The sequence below is a fragment of the Bos javanicus genome, chromosome 19 (assembly GCF_032452875.1).
Source record: "Bos javanicus breed banteng chromosome 19, ARS-OSU_banteng_1.0, whole genome shotgun sequence".
Lineage (NCBI taxonomy): Eukaryota > Metazoa > Chordata > Mammalia > Artiodactyla > Bovidae > Bos > Bos javanicus.
Window position 1 is genome coordinate 54,506,252 of NC_083886.1, and position 23,448 is coordinate 54,529,699.

The 23,448-nt window shown below is 53.5% G+C and overlaps 1 protein-coding gene across 6 annotated transcripts in view; it reads left to right on the top strand.

Annotated features, from left to right (window-relative positions):
- Nucleotides 1–23,448, top strand: part of RBFOX3 (RNA binding fox-1 homolog 3) — a 440,093-nt gene that overhangs the window by 121,376 nt on the left and 295,269 nt on the right. Inside the window, exon 1 of one of the 6 annotated variants that reach the window (XM_061389817.1) lies at nt 22,882–23,089. The exons of the other annotated variants lie outside the window; for them this stretch is intronic. The gene's annotated coding sequence lies outside the window, so the exon portion shown is untranslated. Of the gene's footprint in view, nt 1–22,881; nt 23,090–23,448 lie in introns of those variants that run through there. 6 annotated transcript variants of the gene reach the window in all.

Genomic DNA, 23,448 nt, shown 5'->3' on the forward strand with positions numbered 1-23,448 from the left:
TGGATGCCAAGTTGGTATGACCCAGGCTCTGCCCCTCTCTGCTGTCTGCTCTCTGGTTCCATCCCTCCAGGTCCACAGAGGGAAGATGGAAGGTACATGAAACAGACACTGCGGCTGCCTTTCTACATTCTCTATCCATGGAAGTTCCTCTTGGGTCCCTCCCTCTTTTGGGTTTCTTTCTTTTTTTTTTTTAAGTAATTTATTTTTAAATTGAAGTATAATTGCTTTACAGAATTTTGTTGTTTTCTGTCAAACCTCAACATGAATCAGCCATAGGTATACCTATATCCCCTCCCTCTCAAACCCCTCTCCCATCTCCCTCCCCATCCCACCCCTCTAGGTTGATACAGAGCCTCTGTTTGAGTTTCCTGAGACAAACAGCAAGTTCCCATTGGCTATCTATTTTACATATGGTAATGCAAGTTTCCATGTTACTCTGTCCATACATCTCACCCCCTCCTCCCCTCTCCCCATGGCTCTAAGTCTGTTCTCTATGTTGGTGTCTCCGCTGCTTTCCTGCAAATAAATTCTTTGGTACCATCTTTCTAGATTCTGTATATACACATTAGTATACGATATTTACTTTTCTGTTTCTCTCTTGGGTTTCTTAAGGGCACAGGCTTCTGCTGCTTCTGTGTTCTTCCCACAGCCTCGCACCTAGTAGGTTTCCATAAAAGACTTCCCACAGAATGTCTTGATATAAATGCCCTTGAAACACTCTCCCTTCCCCCTGGGAAGCGTTGACTCACTGGTCACCCCAGGTGTAATGTAGGAGTAATCTGCTCCATCGTAGACCCTGTCAAGGGGATGGGAGCACATTACTCACTCAACAGCATTTACAGAGTAAGACGTGTTGTCACTAGGAAGAATTTTCAGATTACGATTATCCACTCTGCAGTGTATTTGGTTGAGAAGCTGCAGGTTTGTGTATCTTAATATCTGTTGTGCTGTTTGCAGCTAAGGAAACAGATGCCTGCACACCCGAGTGCTAGGTAACCTGGACAACCAGGACAAATGTCGCCTGTGCCTGACATGACCAGAGGTGGCCTGTGAATGTGTTCTCTCATTTGTGAGCCAGAATGTCATTGGATTGGTCACTGTTCTAGACCATTCTGCTGCTCGAAAAGTTACCAAGGCAAGAGCATAATGATTTTTTAGTTATTTAGTACTTCACATAGCCCCATACATTCTTTGCAAAAATGCTTTGCTCTCGGTCCCCAGGGCATACATGGAGCATTTCACTCTGACCCCACTTTCCAGGAGCTCAGATACCTGGCAGGCCACTCCAGTGGGAGACTACTCATCGTACCGGCCTCCAGAGCAAGGCATGCGTGGGCCCAACACCCACCTCCATTGGCAGCTGGGAAGGCTGAGGCATTTTTGCTGAGGCAGGTACAAGCCTTATTTTATCTTCTATGGAGAAATTAATTTGAGTGAATTTTTCTCCTTTTCTGAGTCTAAAGGAAGGCCTGGTTATAATTTCTTTAACATGAGAGGACATCCCAGAGGTACAGCATGCACCTGCATGCAGTAAGCTGTGCTCTGGAAAAGGGAGATTAAATGGTGTGTCTTGGATGATAGAGGGCACATAGCATTTCACTGGAGGTATGAATTTTTCCTCTGAAGATTCCAAAAGGCCAGGAATATTAAACCTGCACCCCTGAAAGACTGGATGTCTGTTGCCACAAGAGGTCCAAGGAAACCTGACATCTCTTTGATGTCTTATTTGTTATCTTAAAAATTCATGCAGATCTTTCATCTCATCCACAATATGCTCTTGCTGCTTGTAACGTAACAGTACCATTTCTCCAAAATACTTTGGCTGAAACGCTTTAGAAACGCTGTGCATACTTATTCAGCTACCCCATCTCATCACCGTGATTCCTTGAGTGGCTTAAGGGGGTGGTTAGGGGTGGGTCTCTGGTTTGAGAAGCTTGGTGAGGATGTCGGGGGAGGGTTTCTAACATGAGATGCACATGTGTACTGGGGAGGGGGTGGATTGGATTAGATGTATTTTAACGCTGTCATCTGTGAAATTGGATGAGACTCTTCATACGATGCTGCTGCTGCTGCTGCTGCTAAGTCGCTTCAGTCATGTCCGACTCTGTGTGACCCCATAGACGACATTTCATATAGGCGGCCTAGTGGCCTAGAAATGAGCTGTTGAGTGAAGATACTCCACCCCCACCAGCCTGCCAATTTCTGGTAATAATCTCCACTCTTTCTTCTCTGTGTGGGTGGGGTCTCAGAGATACGCCTGTTGGCCATTGGAGGTGGAGTGATGTCTCAAGCTGGTGACATCCATGTGTGTGTTAGTTGCTTAGTCATGTCTGACTCTTTGTGACCCCATAGACTGTAGCCCGCCAGACTTCTCTGTCCGTGGAATTCTCCAGGCAAGAAAACTGGAGTGGGTTGCCATTCCCTTCCCCAGGGGATCTTCCTGGCCCAGGAATCGGACCTGGGTCTCCTGCATTGCAGGTGACATCCATAGTTAGGATGAAATCCAAATGTGTACATATTCATTCTCCAACATTTTTGGAGCACATTAAGGGCAGAGAAGGACCTGGTGCTGTGGGTGCCAAGCTAAGCACAGGATGGTACAAGGAGTGACAAAAGAGAGAACCTGTGGTCAGCAGGAGAACCTCCATACGGGTGTGAAAGTCTCACCCTGGGCTCTTATTTAATCCTCAGAGCACTCTGTGAGGTGTGTCTTTCTGTGGGAGGAGCCCAGCTCTGGAAGTGCACTCAGCAAGCAGAGGACCCTGACTCTGTCTTTCCCTGCTTCACATCTTCTCCTGACTCTGGCTCAGCAAACTGCCCTTCCCCTGACATGCACCCTTCCTTGCTTTACATTATGTCTCCCTGCTGCAGTCCCACCATGATGGTCTGGGCCCTGGAAAGGAATCTGCTTCCTGGGGTCGCAGATCCAGCTCTGTTCAGCTGTGGGTGTGAGGGGATGTCCAATGTGGCAGGTTCCATGCAGCCCCTAGTGTGCTTGGGAGAGAATCAGCCCCAAAACCCTACACTTGAAGCCGAGATCTCGAGAGTGCAAGCAGCAGCATCAGTCCTTCCAATGAATATTCAAGGTTGATTTCCTTTAGGATTGACTGGTTTGATCTCCTGGCGGTCCAAGGGATTCTCAAGAGTCTTCTCCAGCCTCACAATTTGAGAGCATCAGTTCTTCAATGCTCAACCTTTTTTATGAATCAACACACACATGTATACGTTACTACTGGAAAAACCATAGCTTTGACTATAAGGGTCTTTATCGGCAAAGCGATACCTCTGCTCTTCAATATGCTGTCTAGGCTTGTCATAATTTTCCTTCCAAGGAGCAATATATCTAGTTATCAATCATGTATGTATTTATCCATCCATCCGTGTATCTATTGTCCAACTATGTGTATATCCATTACCTATTACTGTCCATCCGTATCTTCCCACCTATCTCCTCTCTGGAAATCATTGCTTATTATTATTATTGCAAAGTTTATTTTTAAGGTTTGTCTTCTTTTGATCTTATAAGAGTGGGAGTGTTTCCTTGCCCTGCTGCCTTTCATGCTTAAGTGGGGCCTCTATCACCTCTCAGGCCTCAGCCAACTAGGGAGGCTGTGAGGCAGGAAATAAGCATGGGCGTGGGGTGGGGGGTTGAGGAAGGTCAGGCAGAAGGTGGAAGGGAAATGTGGAAATGTGCCCGAGGAGCCTCCTGGAATGATGATCAGGACTGACGTGTGACACGTGGCACCTGGCTGTGCCATCCACGGCCGTCAACATCCAGCCCCTGACCTGTCCTGTCCCATCTGGCCCCTCCCTCCCTCCTCACTGTCCCGCCCACATGCTGCCTCTTTGTTCTTATCCTCCCTGCCCTGCCCATCCTCACAGCTGGTAAACGTCCAGCTCCTCCTCCGGGCCAAGGGCTATGGTTGTCATCTTGAGGCTTTCTGGTTAGAGCCCTGGGCTCAGCAGGGGGCCGCTGTGCCACATCTGGAGACATTTTTGATTGTCATGACAGGGAGATGCTGCCAGCATCTTATGGATGGAGGCCAGGAAAGCTCCAGTGCACATGGCATCTCCCACCAACAGAGGATGACCCAGGCCTGGATGTCCTGAGTTGAGGTTAAGAAACTGGGCCAGATGAGGGCTCCTGGGTCTGGACTTAGTGCCCAGGTTTGGTGCGGTCATGGTCCTTGCATCCCCAGTGTCCCCGAGGGCACCTGTCCAAGGGGCACCCTGCGTCTCCACAGGGAGGGGACACAGACTGAGAGGTGCCATGGGGGAAGCTGCAGGCGCTGGGCAGGGAGGCGGCACAATCCCTGGTGCTTGAAAAATGACCCCCTCCAGGGCCCAAGTCCGGGATCCCAAGACGGGAGACAGGCCACGCTCTCAGGAGCTGAGGAGAAATCAGAGGCTGGGGGAGCATGAAGGGAGGGGCCCAGTATGAAAAGGAAGACACTTCCTGGGGACCCTGGGCACTCACAGAGTGCTCAGTGAAGAGAAACACGGAATTCTGAACAGAGACAAGGACGAGCCCAGTGAAAGTGGAGCCTGAAACACTGCATACAGCTCCCGGAACTGGCATGAAACAGGTCAGGGGTAACATTCCCCTTGATGCTGATGATCTCGGGCCACAGGGCCAGTGGAGTGTAGCTCAGTGGACTGGTGCACACAGGTCTCACTGCCCACCTTGACAGATGAGGAGCCGTCAAGGGTAGAAGTTCATGGATTTTTTTAAAACCTTGCTATTTTGGGCAGGCAGGGCAGGAAGTGAGGACAAGAGTCCTGGGCACCAGTGTCCAAAGGAACATGCTCCATGGACATCACGTGGCCGTGGCCGAGCCACCTGTGTGTGTTCACAGGCCCTTCCTAAGGGAAGAACAGTTGAAAAGGTGTTTGGAGCCTCTGTAAGGTTTTCTGCCCTTTCCCTCCTTCCTCCTCTCCCCCACCCCCGCCTCCGTTCTTTTATTTTCTGCCCTCACCAGAAATTTCCTACTTTGGGGAACTAGAGTAAGCAGATGGGGAAACATGACCCGCCGGCCTCTCCTAACCATTTCGGATAGCCACATGCTTCCCCCCATCACCATGGGAGTAAGGGCAGCCCCAGGCCGGGGTCAGAGGCAGAGGTGATGCTACACTGATGGAGGTCACCGCCAGCGGTGGGCAGAGTCCTTCTTCTCCCCTGATCCCCAGATGAGAGGAGCCTGAGCCCCGGTCATCGGACACACACACCCCTCCTTCAGTCATCTGAACTGACCACTCAAACAAGTCCCTGTATCCCCCAGCAACACCTGCTACTCGGGAGGAGAAAAACCGAATTTGCTTGCTCTCTTCAGGGTGTGTATAGAGGTGGGGGTGTGTGTGGAGAGGGGAGAAGTCTCAGGAAAATACACATTTCCCCTTATATAACAGACTGATACTCCAAGCCACCTTCTGGAAGCACTGGGGCCCTCGGATTTCACACTTTGGCTGAGAGTTGCTGTTGACAGGGTCTTGGATCACTGTGGCCTGCCCTCCCACTTGGGGAGCAGCCTGGGTCTGTGCTCCTTTGGGAGGACAAGGCTTTGTGGTAGGAAGCACCGTGCCCCCTGGCCCCTAGGACTATTCTAGATCACTGCGGTTTGGGGACATGTCGGTCAAACTGTGGTCTATGGGCGAGTGAAGCCCAGGGCTGCAGGCTGGGGGACGGAGACTGGGCACCAGGGGGAGGTCTAGTCTGACACCTGAGGGCAGGAAAAGCTGGTCCCAGCATCATGGGCCACAATACACACCCACAGAGGAGGCCAGCCTCGGGGCCATGAATGTACCGTAGAGCGTCTCGGCGGGGAATCTTCTGAACCACCCTCCCAGTCTGGAAGTGGGGCAGACTTCTCGGCTGAAAGATGTAGCTGAGTTGTTCCTGGGAGGTGTGGGGCACCCAGAACCTTTGCTCAGAGAGAGGTCCCCCGTGCAGATGCACCCCCCCGCCAAATGGAGAAGGAGAGCTCAAAGGAGTGTCTGGTGTCTGCAGGCATTCTGTCCAGGCAACCTAATCCTTGCTGCACAGAGCCAGTGACCCCGCGTCCACTCCCAGATGTGTGGACGAGAGGCTGGGGGAGCCCTGGTGTCCACTGAGGGACTCCTTAACCTCCTTTCTGGCTGTGGGTCCCGGGGGTCCCAGAGAGGCCATGCAGCCCAGGTGGAGCCTCCAGGGAGGTGCCGGCCTCTGCCTGGCGAAGGCACCGACCTCCTATTTATCATGCAGGGAGTGTTGTGTTTGGAGAAATTTAGATGTATTTTTGCGTGTGTGTGTGTGTGTGTGTGTGTGTGTGTGTGTGTGTGTGTGTGTGTGGTATGTGTGTGTGCTTGCATGTAAATGTGGGTAGGTGCTGTCCTGATTGATGGCAATTAGCATTTTCTAACGGGAACAGATGTTCGGACTGCCAGGAGGCTGGTACCTAACGCCCACGCCGCCATCTGCTCGCCGGGCGGGCAGGGCCAAAGGAAGAGCCCGGCCCGCGGCCCTGCCGTCCTCACCGTGTGCGCTGGGCAGAGTCGCGCGAGATTGTTTCTGGAGGGAAGAGAAATAATAATAAAGATGTTTTCAGGGTTATAAATAGTTCATGCTGTTTATTATGGGATGGAGCGCTCTCCCTGACGAGCAGCTCCAGTGTCTGCATGGCCAGAACAAAGGGAGGAGGGAAGGGAGGGCACCCTGTGTCTGGGGGGTGGGGGGCGGCCTTGAGAGGCCTCTGCCCATCGTGGTGCATTGAATCAGCTCTTGGTTCAGAGGGTGGAGGTGATGGGGAAGGAGGATGAAGGAGAGGAACATCAGGGAGGGCTCCTTTTTCGGCTTGCTCAGGATCGAGAGACCCTGGGCTCCCCAGGGAAGCACGGTGGTCAGTCGGTGGTGGGTGGATGGGTGGTTGGGGAGGGGCTCGGGGCTGGGCCACACCTAGATTTTCCCTCTCACTGACCCGGTAGCCTCAGCATGGCTGAGCCCCCTGCTCTTCACCTGTGAACTCAGGGTCGCAATCCCCGACTCCCCAGGCTTCTGTGAGCTGTGGGGGTGAGTCACACACAGGGCAGGCTGGGAGCCAACTGACTCTGGCCTGCCTTGTGTCCAGCTGTTCTGGGGACCAGGGCAGACCCCAGCATCAGCGTGCCTGGCTGCTAGTCCTCCTCGCCTCTAACCTAACCAAAATGGATCTTACTGCTCTTCCAGAAACATTCTCTCTGTTTTTTTTTTTCTTTCTCTCTCTCTCTCTTTTTTGGCTTCTTGAAGCAAAACAGTTTGTTTGTTTGCTTGCTATGAAAAGAGTTGCCTCCTTCCCTTCATCCCTTCCTGCTCCGCCCTGAGCAAAGTCACCAGCTTGTGTGGCCCCACCTCCAGCGTCTGCACGGGAACAGCTCCTCCTGCAGGCAGATGTCTGCAGGGTATCTGTTGCCTGTCTTCCAGCCGCCCTGACAGATGTACCGGCTCTAATTGGGGGCCCGGTGCCCGGCAGCTTCTGCTGCGGGCCAAGGTCCTCCCTCTGCCAGGCTCATGTGTGCCCCTTCTCCTGGGCTCATGCCGGGTCTTGGTGGGCATCTTCCCCATGTCAGCGGCTCCAGGGCGTGATGCATCGGGCAGGCTGGCTCCCTTCTTCTCCAGGCCACCGCTAACATTTCCCTGGTAATTTGCCCACTGCTTTGGAAACGCTTTGGAGGAGAGGAAGCACGCTGGTTTCCGAGATGGTGAAGGGGAAGTGAGGGTTTCGTGATGTGTTGCTGTCTTGCGGAGACCCCGCTGCAGAGCAGAGGGGTGGCGAGCCCTCCTGCACATCCCTGTCTGGATTTCCTGGTCTGGGTCCAGTGAAGCTGCAGTAAAATTCCTGCGATGGGTGGCTGCCGGGGCCTTAGGGTTAAACCCAGGAGGACTTAGTTTTTGTAGAGCAGCTCTATGAAAATTTGGTGTTACTGATGGTGGGGGGACGGCAGTGATGATGTTGGTGGGGGTGGGGGTGGAGATGGAGGTAGTGAAAGCAGTAGGAAAATAAGGAGAGGCTTCTCCTTGCCTTCTTCCCTCCATCTGGGGGTGGGTATGGCTGAGTCCCTCCGGAAGAAGTGGAGGTTAGACCATCCCTACCCACAGGCTGGCGAAATTCTGTGGGAGTTTTCAAGATGGCAGCTGGTGGGGCATGTCTCAGGCTCACCTTAGAAACATAGCCTCCTGCCATGATCCCCACCCCCTACATATATCACTCTGTGTCTGAGTTTTCACTCTGTATTGATATCCTGCTGCTTCCACTCCAGAAACCGTTTTGGACTTGACAACGCTACTGACATGCGGCCGGGGTAAGCTCTGTAGTGGGGGCTGTCCTGGTGACTGTAGGATGTTGAGCAGCCTCTCTCGCCTCCCCCACCGCCACCCACGAGGTACCATAGTGCCTCTCCCACTGGGTGTGACAACACTGTCTCCAGACGTGGCCCCTGGATTAGGGGTCAGAGTTGCCCCTGGCTGAGAACCTCTGTTAATCTATTTTCAAGTGACTCCATTTCTGACTCCATTTCTAATGTTTGAGGGCTTACTGTGCATCAGACACCTTATTTGCCTTTCTAATCATTGACTCTTTGTAGCAGCATCCTGGGCAGTGGTTGCTAGGATTTGTGCTCCACGGAGAGAACCCTGTGGTTCAGAGAGGTCTGGGAACTCGCCCAGTCACATGGCTGGTAACTGGTGGAGCTGGGTTTTGGGCTCAGATGCACCGTCCACCCATCTTTGATTACTGATGTGCCTCCATGTGGTGGGGACCTGTCTAGGAGCTCGGGACCCACCCGTGGATAAGGAGGCAGAAATCTCTGCCTTCATAGAACATGCATTCTGGAAAAGGGAGACAAATAATGAGCATAACCAGTAAATTATCTGGACGGGTAGCAAGCCAGGTATTCATTTCTGAAGGCTGGCATCACAAATTTCCACTATCTGGTGGCTTAACACAGTAGGAATATATCGTCTCACAGTTCTGGAGGCCAGGAGGCCGAGATCAAGGTGTTGCAGGATTGGTTCCTCCTGGAGTCTCTGAGGGAGGGTCTATTCCAGGTCCCTCTCCCAGCTTCTGGTGAATCTGGGCATCCCTGGGCTTGTAGCTGCATCACTCTCGTCTCTGCCTCTGTTTTCCCTGTGTCCAAACCTCCCTCACCGTCCTCTTATAAAGACACCAGGCATTCATCTCGAGACTCTTAACTGATGATGTTGGCATAGACCCCACACCCAAATTAGGCTACTCTCTGTCTCTGTGGGTTTGCCTGTTCTGGACATTCCATATAACCGGCATCAAATCTGGCCTTTTGTAGTACATACCAGTACTTCATTCCACTTCGTGACTGAGTCGGATTCAGTTGTGTTGATCCATTTGTCTACTGATGGACAGTTGGCTGTTGTGAAGGACCAGCTTCATGAGGGAGGCTTTTAGCACTCATGGTGTATTAGCTGAATGAGGAAATGAAACAGTGACCACGAATCCCATAACCCCTACACCCCTCCAGCCTGTCCCCCTACCGTAATCTCCGTGTCCCACGCTCAGGCAGCCAGTGTTTCAATACCTGCCATGTGTGGAGGAGCCTTATTCCCGGACTTTAGGAATGTGGCCACCGTGGTGGGGCGGGGGCGGGTCTGGAAGTCTCTAGAACTTGAGGGGGTGAGAGTGGTGGCTGTGATCTCCCATTCCTCTCCCAGTGTTCTCCTGCTGAGGGGAGTACCCTCTGCCCCTCGGGACTCCTTCCGCTCCAGACGGGGCACCGCCATGCCCTCAGCCCCCTGAGCTCTGACCACGCTGGGATCCCCAGGACCCCCTGCTTCCTGGAGAAACACCAAGCCTGGCATCAGCGAGTGGGTAGGGGGGCAGAGAACCCCGGCCCTTCCCCATTTCCACAGCAGACCTCGGAACACCAGGTTCCCTGGAGGTAATACCACTGTCCCCAGGAGCCCTGGGAGCCAGCTGGACCTGCACTGGGAGAGTGGCTCGAGGACCCAAACCCCAGGCTCGGCTATGGAGCTGGCCAGGTCTGCAAAGACGAGTGTGGGAAACAGGAGAGGGAAGGAGTGTGCCCCAGGGGAGGGCGCCTTGTTTGGGAGCGGAGACCAGCAGTGTTCTCTGCCGCTGGGCACTGCTGCTTGGGGTGATTGGATGCTCTGACTCTCCCCACATATGGAGGCCCCAGGAGCCGTGTATGGTGGAGGGTGCCAGGGGCCCGCAGGCTCTGTCTTCCCAGGAAGAGCCAGTGGAGATGCTGAAACGGATACGGAAGCACATTAGAAGGAATTATGGGCCATGTGCCTTGGTTGGGTGATTTCACAGATCTCTGGAAGTCGGTGACATTTGCAGAGATTAGAAAGGCCGTCCCCCACTCATGAGCCGTTTTAAGACACCTCCTCCCCCTGGACACGCCAGCAAGGGGACAGCTCCCTGTCGCTGAGGCTGCATGTGCCATGCAGGTCAAAGCTGTCAGTTGTCATCTCTGCACATAAGAAATGTCCTACTGGGTGGTGGGCTGGGAGGGCATTCCCCACACTGGATGCTGCACCCCAAGACAAGGACACGTGCCTGCTATCTGTCCAGGGCCAGTGGGATGGCGGAACCGAGCCCCTGGGGATTGAGTTGATCCCTCTTGCCTATTATCCTTCAGCCAAGCTGTTGAGATTCCCTGTCACAGCCATTAATTAAGCTGCCCCACACATGTCTGCACAACCGCTCTCACTTGCATGTACCTGCCCACACCTTCTCTCCGTGATCTCAGCACAGACAAGGGCTCCCAGGGTCTTGGGCCAGAGCAGGCCATCTTCCAACCCTTCTGTGTTGTGGCTATGCTTGTTCTAACATCCCCACCTCCTGCTAGTTTCCCTTTGACACCCCTGAGATGAGGCGAAGGCACCCTTTCCCATCACTGTGACTGGCAGAGACATGGGCAGTGATCCTGCTTAGATGGCTCCGGCCCCTGCGCTCATCCTGTCACAACGAGACAAGGCTGCTGCCCCCAGGATGCCCCATCACTGTGACTTGGCATGTGGGTAGTGGGGCCAGGGCCCTAGCCAAAGCCCATCTGCCTTCTTGAGCTCCAGCACCACACATCCCACAGATGCCACATCTGCCTGCTTTTCCCTCTAACTTTATGTAACATTAATAAATAACACTGCCTCAACCGTGGGCTGTGGACTGTTGCAGAAACTCACTCGTTGGATCCTCAAAGCAACCCCATGAGGCAGGCGACACTCAGGGAGGTGAAGCTACTTGCTCAAAGCTGCGCATCTCTCGGGTGGTTTTGCAAGTGGGGCGTGGCCCAGGTAGTTGGGGGCCAGGTGCCACGAGGGACGAGGGAACACATCCCGAAGCAGACAGTGCCCTGGGCCCAGCCCCAACCCACATCTGTTTCCCAGCAGCCATCTGTCCTGGTGTGGCTGGGGGGGCAACATCTGGCTGGCCCCCACCTTCCCGGCCCTGTGTGGGCAATCTTTCTTTCCTGCTGCAGCAGCCCGGCACAGACCTCCTCCATCCCTTCCACCTTGACCACTGTGCTCCCCTTCGGCAGAGGTTTTGGCGGAATACTTCCCCTTACCCATCCGCGCTCGCAGTCCTGCCTCTAAGATGCGAAGTTCCCGCCTCTTGGGAGGCACTGACTCAAATTTGTCTGCACTGTGGTTTCCTGCTTCCTCCTGAACATCCTCTGACCCTGCCAAAGCAACCGTTTGTCAAGTCTCACCTGCATGCTGCTGTTCGTCCATTCGTTTTACCATTTATCTTCTTCTGAATTCTAACCAGTCAGAATCTTACCAACTTCCAGGCTCAGCTCAGAGCTCTCCTTCTCCACGAGTGCCCCACCCCCAGCCCAGATCCTGAGGGGATGTGACGGGAAGCCCTCTCAGTTCTGTGGGACCGAGAGTGTCAGCCCCTGGCCACCCTATAGGTTGTGTAGACAGTATGGCTCCTACTGGATGGGAGGGATGCTCTGGGCCTGGAGGAAGGGGTCCCATGGAAGTACCTCCACTTAATAAACTCCTGTTACATCTCAGGCACTGTGCCCAGGCTCACTACCAAAACACACTATCATTTAATCCTCAGACAAGGTGATGATGCAGGTGCCATTCTCACCACCATTTTTCAAACCACAGAAAGGAAGGTTGGAGGAGATCAAATGATATATGGCTAGGGTCTCAGCCACTTAGTGAGAAGCTGGGACTTGAACTCCAGGGCCCTGTGGACACCTCTTGAATGGAGTATAACTTACAGTGATGGCTCCTGGGTTCCCCACTGAATAGAAGATGGTTTCCCTCTTGCTGATTTGATCCAAGGGCACATGTTGCCTGGGGATTCAAGTTGAATCGTGGAGTTGCAGTCAAGGTGAACCGATTTGTCCCCTGGGAAGATTTGAACACACGTTTCTCCAGCTTCCTTCATCTCCAGGATGATGCCTCTGTGAGGCTGGTGTGCTTGTCTTCTGGCCTCAGAGCACAGCAGTGTGACAACTTCTCCCCAGCCCACCTCTGCTGGTGATTGTCACCCACACTGACAGTCCCCAGGGTCTGGAGTTGACTATACTCAACTGAGTCGAATAAATTAGCATAAACACTTTTAAGCCAAATTTCCCAATATATTTTCCTCTCATTTAGTACCCAGATGTTTACATTTAATTTCTTGCAAATGATACACCTAAACATCATTATATCCCCTAATAATTGTTCATTTTGATTGCAAATAGCCCAAATGGAGTGAAACAGGCAGTAGGAAGGATTTAGTATTTCTGTGGGTGGAAACTTTTGTTGAGAAAACATGGTTTGGGGTGAGCGATCATGGCTCCTCAGGCTGGAGAAGGTGGGTAGCTGGTGCTCTTCAAAGATGCCACACCAGCTTCTGATTGAAGGCTGCCAGCCCCAGTTTAGCAAAGCCTGGTTTGTGCTTTTCTGAAAGTAGGTTTTACTTCTTAAATGTGTTTCTTTAGCCAGGGTCTTGCTTGTCTCTCTCCTTTTAGGATCTCTCTTTGGATACAGGCATTTGAGTAGTCTTGGTGACATAAAAACAACACCTTGTCTGAAGCTGTTTCCCCAGTGAGTCTCCCCGGAGCTTGGTTGCTTTGTTGAAAAAAAAAAACATCCTTTTCTTTCTAGCTTCAGTCATGGCAAGCAGCTAGTAGTTTTTCCTCCCATCTTCTTCCTCTGGGCCATAGATTTGGATGAACTTGCAGTTCCTCTTGGAACCTGGGGTGACTCATCTCCTTGGAGTCACCCCCAAGGACCCATGTCCCATGTGCGTTCCAATGGGCACATCTGCATTAACATCTGAGGACTGTCCTACTTGTAAGAGACATTCCCGTGGTCCCTGTGGGTGCGCCCTCTCTCTTGTTTTTTTCTGTTCCCAGGGCCCAGATCTCAGTTCACGGCCTGCAATGGGATCTGCCTAGGGTTGGAATGGAAAGAGCCTGCAGGGACACAGGAAGGAGAGGGGCTGCTGTGGCTGCCCACCTGCCCACCCAGGGATGGCTTCAACTCCCGGGAGGGCTCCTTGCACACACACGGCTTCCGTCTGATTGTATGTGCCCACCTCGGTTTTAGAAACTTTCTGTCATTCCGCTTTCTCTCGCTCTGCCTTCCTACAGACCCATTAGTTGCATTTGGGGCTTGGCATTCCACTGTGCTAACATCTTCCCCCCCTAGTGGGAGATGAGATAGCTGTGATTAGCCTAATGAGTGATTAATTAACAAGTGGGCGGCTGGATAACGGAAATGTGCTGACCCTGCTGAATGGCGGCAGGGATGGCGCAGCCCCATCACGACTTTAACCCTTACGTCCACTCCGGCCAGCCACACAGCTGCCTTCGTGCCCAAGTGTGAGGCTGTGTGTGCACACATGGGTGCGTGCTGACCCAGAGCTGGGCCAAAAAGGCGATGTCCACCAAGGGAGACAGCTCCAAAGGGTCTACAGGTGGCCAAATCCACTAAGTGTGTGGTGTTTGTACCTGCGGGTTGCCGATCAGCATATAGAAATCTTCAACCATAATTGAATGATGAAAACTGATCCTAATTGCAATTATGCAAAATGCTGAAGTATCTCTGGGTGGAAGATGTTGGAGTCTTCTGAACGGTTTGTGTTCAATAAACTGGGCTGGAGTGGCTGGGGTGGGCTTGGGGGAGGGCTCGGGGAGTTCTTGCTGATTCACCTGGATGTGGGTTGAGTGTCACTGGTGATGGGAGGGAAGGGTGCAGGCTGGCACGGAGAAGGCCTGGGGTAGCGTGGGCTCTGGGGAGAAAGGATGGTGGGTGGGGAGGAGGGAGAGGGAGACGGGAGGTGAGTGACAAGTCCCCACAGCCTTCTCTGGGATATGTTCTGTTCAGCTCCCACTGTAATTAAATGTTAATTTTCTTCATGGAAACCAAAGGGAACATAGTGCCAGAAACTGATCCCGGGCCTCCTCCCCTGCCTCCTAGCATGGAACCAGCGTGGGAGGTTTTGTTTGCTCTCCCCCTCCTCACTGAGAAGGGACCCCGGGAAAGGTGAGCAGAAGGACACAAGAGTGCCTACAGGGGAAGCGAGGCTGGCAGAACAAACCTGCCGAAGCCCAGGCTTATTCCTCTGCTTCTGTTCCTTATGAAGACACTGGTCATTGGATTTTGGACCAGCCCGAACCCAGGACCATTTTATCTTGAGGTTCCTACCTTAGATACAGCTTAAATATATCTGCAAAGACCCTCATTCCACAATGAGGTCACAGTCTCCGATTCCAGGGGGAGACTCCTTGGACTCTCCTTTTGGGAGACACAGTTCAACCCGCTGCACTGTCCCAAGTCTCAGTTTTGGTTTCTCTGCTCCAGTTGTGTCCCCACCTTCCGGCACCCCTACCACTTCTTCTAGCTGTATCTGACCCACGGCAGGGCCCATCCTGACTGGCCCTCAGCCTGGCCACAGATGCTTTGCTGAGCAGTGGGCAGCACAAAGCCGAACGGACAGCAGAAGCTCTTTACTTCTCCACTGTCTGCAGCAAAACCCCGTTAGAGATGGGGAGCCAGGATGCTGGCTAACCCACCCCGAGTTGGGGGCCTTCACCTCCCCCACCTCCCTCACTGACTCTTTGGCAGCTTCTCGACTTCACTACACCCCCGTGGGTCCTTCTGTGGAATGGGGGTACACATCACCACCTGCCCCAGCAGATAGGAGGGCTAACAGTGCGGCTGCCTGCAGGGAAGTGGGGAGGCAGTTTGTGGAACATTTCTCGGGGCAGTGGTTTGAGGCTGTAAGTTTAATTTCCTTGTGGCTTTGAGCTGGAGCCCTGAGATTTGCTCAAGGGCCTCTCAGAAGTTGACCAGGGCGAGAGCTTCGTCCACTTACAGAGGTTCCGATAGAGAAAAGGTGACATATGGAAAGCAGGTTGCAAAAACTGAGCTGTTTTAAGTGTTTGCTGCTAACAGATTCACACGCTTGCCGGACCCTCGGAAGGCAGTGACCGCACTTTCTGGCGTATTCTGAGAGATGTCAAGAGAGGAAGGGGAGGCATCTGATGGGGAGGCCCAGGCCCAGGCGATCCTGCTTTCACCCTATGTGGGCTTTGGCCTTGATATGCAGTGCCCGGAGTTTGTGTGGGACCTGGGTGGGACCACACCAGCCTTTCCTCCTGGTCCCCTGGCCAAGGATCTATGGCTCTGCTGCCTGGAGGGGGAGCAGAGAGAGCTGTGCTGGGCTTGCAGCTGGGAGAGGAGCCTCTGGAACTTTCTGGAAGAGTGGAAATCTGTGTCCTTGGAGTAGAGGATAGGATTGGGAGAGGCAGCATTGGCTTAGCCCTTCCTGCAGGCTTCTCATGGGGTGAGGGTGCTCTCAGCTTGCCTGGCCCAACGACTGAGACGCTCAGCGAGCTGTCACCTCCAGGACAGGGTTTCTAAACCACAGTACCACCAACACCTGGAACTGGAGAATCTTCCCTTGGGGGCCTGTCCTGTGTGCTATAGGATGTTCAGCAACATCCTTGGCCTCCACCCCCTGGATGTCAGTAGTGTCCCCCAGTTGTGACCACTAGCAGTGTCTCCAGCCATTGCCAAGTATCCTGCGGGAGTAAAACCAGGCCTGGAATGCACCACGTGTGGGTGACCTTCAGACCCACCACCTGGACTTTGCTGGAACACAGACTGTGCATCCCATGAAGGCAAGACGGGCTGTGAAGGGGAAACACGGCGTGGGTTCCAAGTTCAGGGCGGATGGGAAGGGAAATCTTGGGGAGGAAGGGTGAGAGGAGAGGCGGTCCTCGGGGGTGGACTGTCAGTGGTGTTGAACGCTGGGAACATCTCTGCCAGGCACCGGGGAGGTGGAGGCAGCCCTCCTGGGTCTGTGGGTGAGGCTCCCTAGAGAAGTGAGTCTGGGAGCTCTGGCTGCCTCTCCGAAGGCCAAGGCCCATCGGTCCTTCTCTGAGCTGCTTCCCTTTAGAAAATTCATTTAAAAAAAAAAAAAGAAAATTCATTTTGGATCTTTTGCTCCCAGGTCCTGAGCTTCCATTTGGCTTTGCCTCTGGGCAGTGGGGCCTCTTTATAAGAAAATGCACTCCCTGATAGAGCCCAGGCGAACAAAAACACCACATTCACGGCAGCTCTATTCACAATTGCCAAAAAGTGGAATAGCTTGATGTCCATCCATAGGTGAACAGGTCAACCTTATGTGATGTATCCACCCAGTGGAATATTCAGTTCAGTTCAGTTGCTCAGTCATGTCCAACTCTTTGTGACCCCATGAACTACAGCACGCCAGGCCTCCCTGTCCATCACCAACTCCTGGAGCCTACCCAAACTCATGTTCATTGAGTCAGTGATGCCATCCAACCATCTCATCCTCTGTCGTTGCCTTCTCCTCCTGCCCTCAATCTTTCCCAGCATCAGGGTCTTTTCAAATGAGTCAGCTCTTCACATCAGGTGGCCAAAGTATTGGAGTTTCAGCTTCAACATCAGTCCTTCCAATGAACACCCAGGACTGATCTCCTTTAGGATGGACTGGTTGGATCTCCTTGCAGTCCAAGGGACTCTCAAGAGTCTTCTCCAACACCACAGTTCAAAAGCATCAATTCTTTGGTGCTCAGCTTTCTTTATAGTCCAACTCTCACATATTTATTCAGTCATAAAGAACAATGAAGTCCCGACACACACTACTGCATGGATGGGACTTGAAACACCATGCTCAGTGAAAGAAGATCACCCTGAAAAGGCCACGTTGTGTGGGATTCCACTGATGTGAAATGTCCAGAACAGGCAAACCCTTAGCGATAGAAAGAAATTATTGGTTGCCAGGAAGTGGGGGTCAGGGGAGTGGGGAGTGACTATTAAAAGGTACAGGATTTATTTTAGGGAGCAATGAAATGTTCTTTATGTACTCTTTATATATTTTGGATACTCTACAGTATCTGAGTTACTATTTGGTTCCAGAGCAGATACAAGCTCGCACAGGGCTTGTGAAGGACCGGATTGGGCAGGAAGACAGATCATATCAGGGGACAGTGGGGGGGTGGGCACTGGTGGCCTTGGGCACCCGTAGGGAGGTGGGAAGAAGGCTGTTGGGGGTTTGGGGTGTGGCACAGAGGGCTTCGGTTGTGTGGCTTAGAGCTGACCGCACACATGGGGCTCTGCACTGACTCAGGACATCATGGGTACCGTGTTTAGCCGGTCGGCACTGTGGGTGTAGATTTCTTGTCACAAGAGGAGCAAGTTCAAGGCTGGCGACACATGTCCAGCCATTCCCCAGCCTTGCTGAGCTCAGAAAGTGTCCTGCAAACTGGTATGAACTGGGCAGTGACTGCTGGGCACTGAGTGACGATGACGTACAGGACATGAGGGGAGGTGACAGGGTGGGCATGTCCTGGCCTGCCTACATGGATCCCTAGTCCCTCTGCTCAGGTCACGGAAGTTGATGAGCCCCTGAAGGTGCAAAGGGGACTGGTGTGCAAGCCCCCGGCCTCCTTCCCTCTCTCTGCCGTCCCAGCCTTCCCTGTGTTCCTTCTTCCCTCCCAGCTCGTCCATCCCTCACTCCAGCTCCCAGTCACTGGCTAAGATGAGGCCCTCGACTGGAGGCGAGGCAGCGTTGCCAGGGGCTGAGTGGGGCCCGACTGAGCTGCGTTCCTCAGTTGCCTCCTCTAGGAAACGGGGTGACAGCTGAGTGTATCTCACAGGGAGGCCGTGAGGGTTAATAGTGCATGTAAAGGGCTTCAGCAGGCCTGGTAAACAGCAAGGGCCGGTGATGCCCTGCTCTTGCGGCTGAGCTCGAGGCCTGGGCGATCCGAACTGGTTGCTGTTGTGCGTCTCACCCATCATCTGCCTGGTGGTCCCGTAACAGCTACAACCCTCCTTTCTCAGAAAAAGACACCGTATTGGTTCCTGGGGATGTTGGAAGGAATGACTCAAACTGAGCAGTTTAAAACAGCAGAAATTTACTCTCTCAAGAGTTCAGGAGACCGGGGGTGTGAAATCAAGGTATGTGCAGGACTGTTTTGTTCTGGAAGCCTTGAGAAAGAGACTCGTCCAGGCCCTTCTCCAGCTTCTGGTGGCCTCTGGCAACGCCTGCTGTCCCTTGGTTTGTAGATGCATCTCTCCAGTCTCTGCTCCATCGTCACGGGATCCTCTCCCTGGGGCTCTCTCATTAGATCAGGGGCCTGCCCTTAATCTGGAATGATTTCATTTTAACCCTCAGCTTCATTACATCTGCAAAGATGTTTTTTTCCAAATAAGTTCACATTCAGAGTTTCTGGGCAGACATGAATTCTGGAGCCATCCAACCCACTACAGACCCCGAGGCCCCGAGCGGGAGTGACACCCCCAGGACCACTGGGCTCCAGCCTGAGGCAGGCACCAGCTGGGCCCAGGGGCCTTGTCCAAAGCCTGGCCCAACCCCTGCTCTATGCCCTTTCCCTTCTCAGCGAATTCTGACTCCATTCCTGCAACCCTTTCCCAGATGAGATCTTCTGCTCCACAGATCTTTCCTTTACGCCTGTTCTGGTGTCCTGATCCCTGTCCCTCCGTGTGTCCCCAGAGTGTCCAAGGTCCTGACTCAGGGTTGGAGCCTTCGCCCAACTGCAGCCCACAGTGGACACATGGAATCCTGTCTCAGCTTCCCTTGCAAGGCTTGGGCCTGAAGAGAGGTTTTAAGGCCCCTTTTGTTGATAGTGGAAGAGCAGGAGGCTTCTGAGGTGGGAAACCCTTGTTGAAGGGAGGCTGTGAACAGAAGTAGGAATTTGGATGCTGATGGTGGAGGTGGGCTCAGCCTCGCCCCTGTTGTCCATGGGGATGGGGTCCACAGCAAAGAAGCTCAGCAGCAGGTTTGCTGGGGGAGCCTGAGCATCAGGCAGAGGTCAGCCTCTGGCATAGTCCAGGGATCAAACATGAGTTAACTGCAGATTTGACGGTTTAAAGGGAGTCCACTAGGGAGGCCTTAATGACCACCTGAAGAGGAGCTGCTCTGGTAGAAGTTGGTAAGGGCGTCAGAGCTTCCTGCCTGACCCCAGATTTGGAGAGCCCAGGTGGACAGTGCTAGGTGCAGCCCGGAGGTCAGGCAGGAAGCAAGGCCTGCCCTGAGCAAGTAGCCGCCTCTCAGGCCCCTCATCTATGAGATGGGAACTACCGCACCAGCCTCTCCAGAATCACAGAGGATGGGAGATGTGCCACCCACCAGACACCCATGTGTGATAATGCTCTGAGAAAGTTAGAAACACCCAGCAGTGGGAGGCCCATGCATAACTCTCTGTTGCTCCTGCAGCTCAGGTGGAGCCTGTGAACTCACAGTAACAGGTAAACAACAGGCCTCACCAGCCGGGAATGACACAAAGCTTCAGCTATACTCAGTAATTCCCGTGAAACTGACAGAGACGGATTCAGGAGGCCTGATGGGGCTGGGAGGTGCTGGTACACATGGTGGATAATGTCGTGGGCATGCAATGCTCAGGCTCCTCCTGCTCTAACGGGAACCCTTGCCCTCTCTTCCTCTAAGCCCTTCCGCTTGTCCTCCTTTTCTGATGCTTCTCCTGCTTTCCTGTTCTCATGCACCTGCCTTTCCCCACTCCTGGAACATTCAGCTTATTCATGTCAGACTCAAGGTCACCAGAGACTCAAAGAGCTGGGTCAGGAGGAGAGCTCAGGCTTTGTTTGTCCCTCCTCTCGGGCTAGTGGGACATGTGTGTGTGTGTGTGCCTGTGAGCGCACACATGGGTGTGCACATGTATGTTTGCACATGCACATGTGTGCATGCACCGTACTGAGTGTATGTGTATGGGCATGTATGCTCACGTGCTTGCTTGTATTCATGCACGTGTGTGTGTGTGTGTGTGTGTGCCCTGTGTGCTTGTGTGAAGAGGGAAGAGAACCCAGATTGCCTGGAAATCTCTCAGAACCCTGAGCATGCCTCCTGCCAGGCACTGGTCACTGCCATTGCCCACAGAACAGAGCCCTTGGGGAAAGTTTCTGGACATCTGGGCAAAGGAGAGGAGAAATGAAATAACTGCCAGATTTGCAGCATGTTACCTGTTTTTATTAAAAATCAATGACACAATAGAGCGATTCCACTCTATCTTACTTAAACAATATCCACTGCAGGGGAGCCAGGAGGGGGAGGGGCCCCGGGGCCAGAGAGGGAGGGGGAGCCTCGGGGAGGCCCGCAGGCTCGGCTTGGAGAGAGCCGCTGCTTCCAGCCGAGCTCCCTCCATAAAATAACCAGCTCATCTCCGGCCCCATCAGAGCAGGGATTTACGGCCGGGCCTGCGATTGCCTGCCTCACGCATCTCTCGGTTTTATTCCTGCTATTTATCACGCCAGGCCCTGCCTCAGCGCCAGAGGGACAGTTAATCAAGGCAGGCTTTCTACCTTGTCATCCCAGGATTCTGCTGGGAGAAAATGTGAGCCGTAAAATTAAAACCACCAGAACTTGGGAATTTGTAAAGAAGGCGGTCTGGGGAGGAGGGGAAGGACGAGAGTCCCCCGCTCCCTGCCCCACGACCCACACCCCGAAATGCTGAGCAGCAGGGACTCCACACTCCGAATTCATTCCCTTACTGCTGTGGGTGAGTCTGAGGCAATGCCTTTCAAAACCAGTATCTCCTCCATCCCTTACCTTCCACCCCATCTCCACCCTTGTGCTCCCCTACCCCAGCTCCCTTCATGAGAAAATATAGGTGGCAGAAAAGAAAAAGGAACAAGAGATGAGCGCCTAGGGATCGATGACAATGTCTGACTTGGAATCTGATGGTGCGGAAAAGGCGCAGGTCCCCCAGACGGGCAGCTTCCCTGGCACCTGGAGGATCTTCCTGCCAGCCTGTTCCCCCAACCCTGGTCCCGGCCAGGCTCAGGCAGGTGAAAGGCCCCCGAGAGCTGAGGAGCCCACATCCGTGCAGCCTATCTATGCTGATGTTCCTCTTGGACAATTTTCCAGCTGTTTCTGGAGAGCTGGGAGAAGGGGATTAGCATTCAGCACTGGGAAAGCATCGGGCCTCAGCTATGTACAGGGGCAGTGGCTTATCATCTGATCTTGGAGAGCAAGGGGGATGGAATGCTTCCAGATACTTCTAGACCATTCTATGAAAAATGGTGGTGGGGATCTTATTTAATGTCTAGTTTTATTTTGTGGAGGAACCAGTGGGGCTGGAGAAAGGAGAAGAGGGAGACAAGACACAAAAAGCAGTTCTTGCAGGCCTGCTGGGCCTTCGGGGTTTGGACCCACTCTGAGGGGCTGGCACAGCTAGAGCCCCACTGACAGACTCCTTCTGGCAGCAAAGAAGTTTTACTTTTAAACATGGAGTTCCTTATGTGTGCATGCACATGTGTGTGCATGCATGTGACACCCCAAGTCTGCTCAATGCAGAAGGTGGGCTCTTCTGGGGGCTGGAACAAATGGTTTCCCAGATCCCAAAGGACAAGGCAACCAGTCCAAATGACTTCTAAAGACCCCTGTGCCTGGACACTTGAGTTTCAGGGAACGTGGCTAGACACCTGGTGTGGGAAGGGGTGTGTGGGGAGCCTGCTCTTTAGAGATAGGATCCCCTGACTCTGGACTGCCCTCCCCCTGTGACCCCCAGAACCTTGTTTCAGGCCTTGTGACAGGGTAACAGCGATCGGCAGCTTCAGCTCAAAGGTGCTGTGGGCTTTCCCGCTCCAGAGCTGCCTCCCTGTGCTCATTATTTATTTAATCATCTCTTTAGGATTCCAGAGAAAGAGGAGCTGCAGGAGGGGTGGACAGAGCGACCCTGTCCCCCGGAGCTTTGAATGAACAATATTCACACGAGCAGCTGTCAGTCAAGGCACCAGCCTTTAAGGCCTTTGCGACCAACTGAGGTCACCCGAGACCTTGTCCCAGACCAGGAATGGCCCCAGAGTTCAGGGAGGTCTGCAGGACCGGTGGGGGCAGCAAGGGCGAGAGGTGGGGGAGAATGCACACTAGAGGGTAGGAGTGGTGGTGGAGGGGCTCAAATGCCCTGAGCTTCCGACGGTCCCTATGAAGGAGGGGAGATAAGGCAGCCTGGGGGTTGAAGTCACAGATAATCCAGGCACAAAAATGAGAACCCCATCTGAATTTAGACTTCATGGGCTGGGGCCCTCCATATCTAACAGAGTTGCTCCCCGGGGCAGAGGACAGTGGCTCCAGCAAGGCCCCGCCCTAATCCTGCTCACACCCTGCACCAAGGCAAAAGCATCCCCAGGGTCCTGGCTGGGAGGGCTGGGCAGCAAAGGAAGGTAGTGGACTTCACAGTCGGCCGGCGCTCCACAGTGGGACGGAGGCTGGACTTTGAGGCTGCCCTCTGCCAGCAGGTCTCTTCTTGGCCCCTCCCTAAGCCTTCTCTTCATTTAAGCAGGCCCAAAGCCACTCCCCTGTGTGCGTACCTGCACACGCTTGTGCGTGCGCGCACACAGGCACGTTTCAGAATCAGCCGTCCCTCCCACGCTGCTGAGCACGTGGGGCTGCCGCCGCTCGACCTTAGGGCAGCTGCTGATGGGATCCGCCCGCCCCACCAGAGTTGGTGGTTCTTGGGCAGCGCTGTGCCCCGTGCCTCTCCGCAGCACTGGCATGTGGCGGATGGCCAGCAGCTGCCGGCTGAGTGAGTGGTCGCCGACATTTCCAGAAGAACCCATCTGCTGTGGGTATGCACGCGACATGGAGAACTCTATGTGGGCCTGGAGAAGCCAGGAGCCAGTTCTGTTCTTGTGCAGGCTGCTGGGGAGGGCATGGGGGCGGAGAGGGGGACAGCCAGGGGAAAACGCGGCCATCACTTTCGTGATTTGGAGCGCCCGAGACCCCAAGACGCCCCCCAGTGACGTTTCCTTGGATTTGGAATGCATTATGTGATTTAGCTGTTGTTATAGATTTACCTTCCTAATTATGTTTGGCTTAGAACAATGTTAAAATTGTTTTGCATTCCCTGAGTACACAGAGCCAGGCCGTGGGAGGAGGTGGCTGGGGATGTGAGAGGTGGCAGAGAGAAGACATTCGGGGTTTGAAG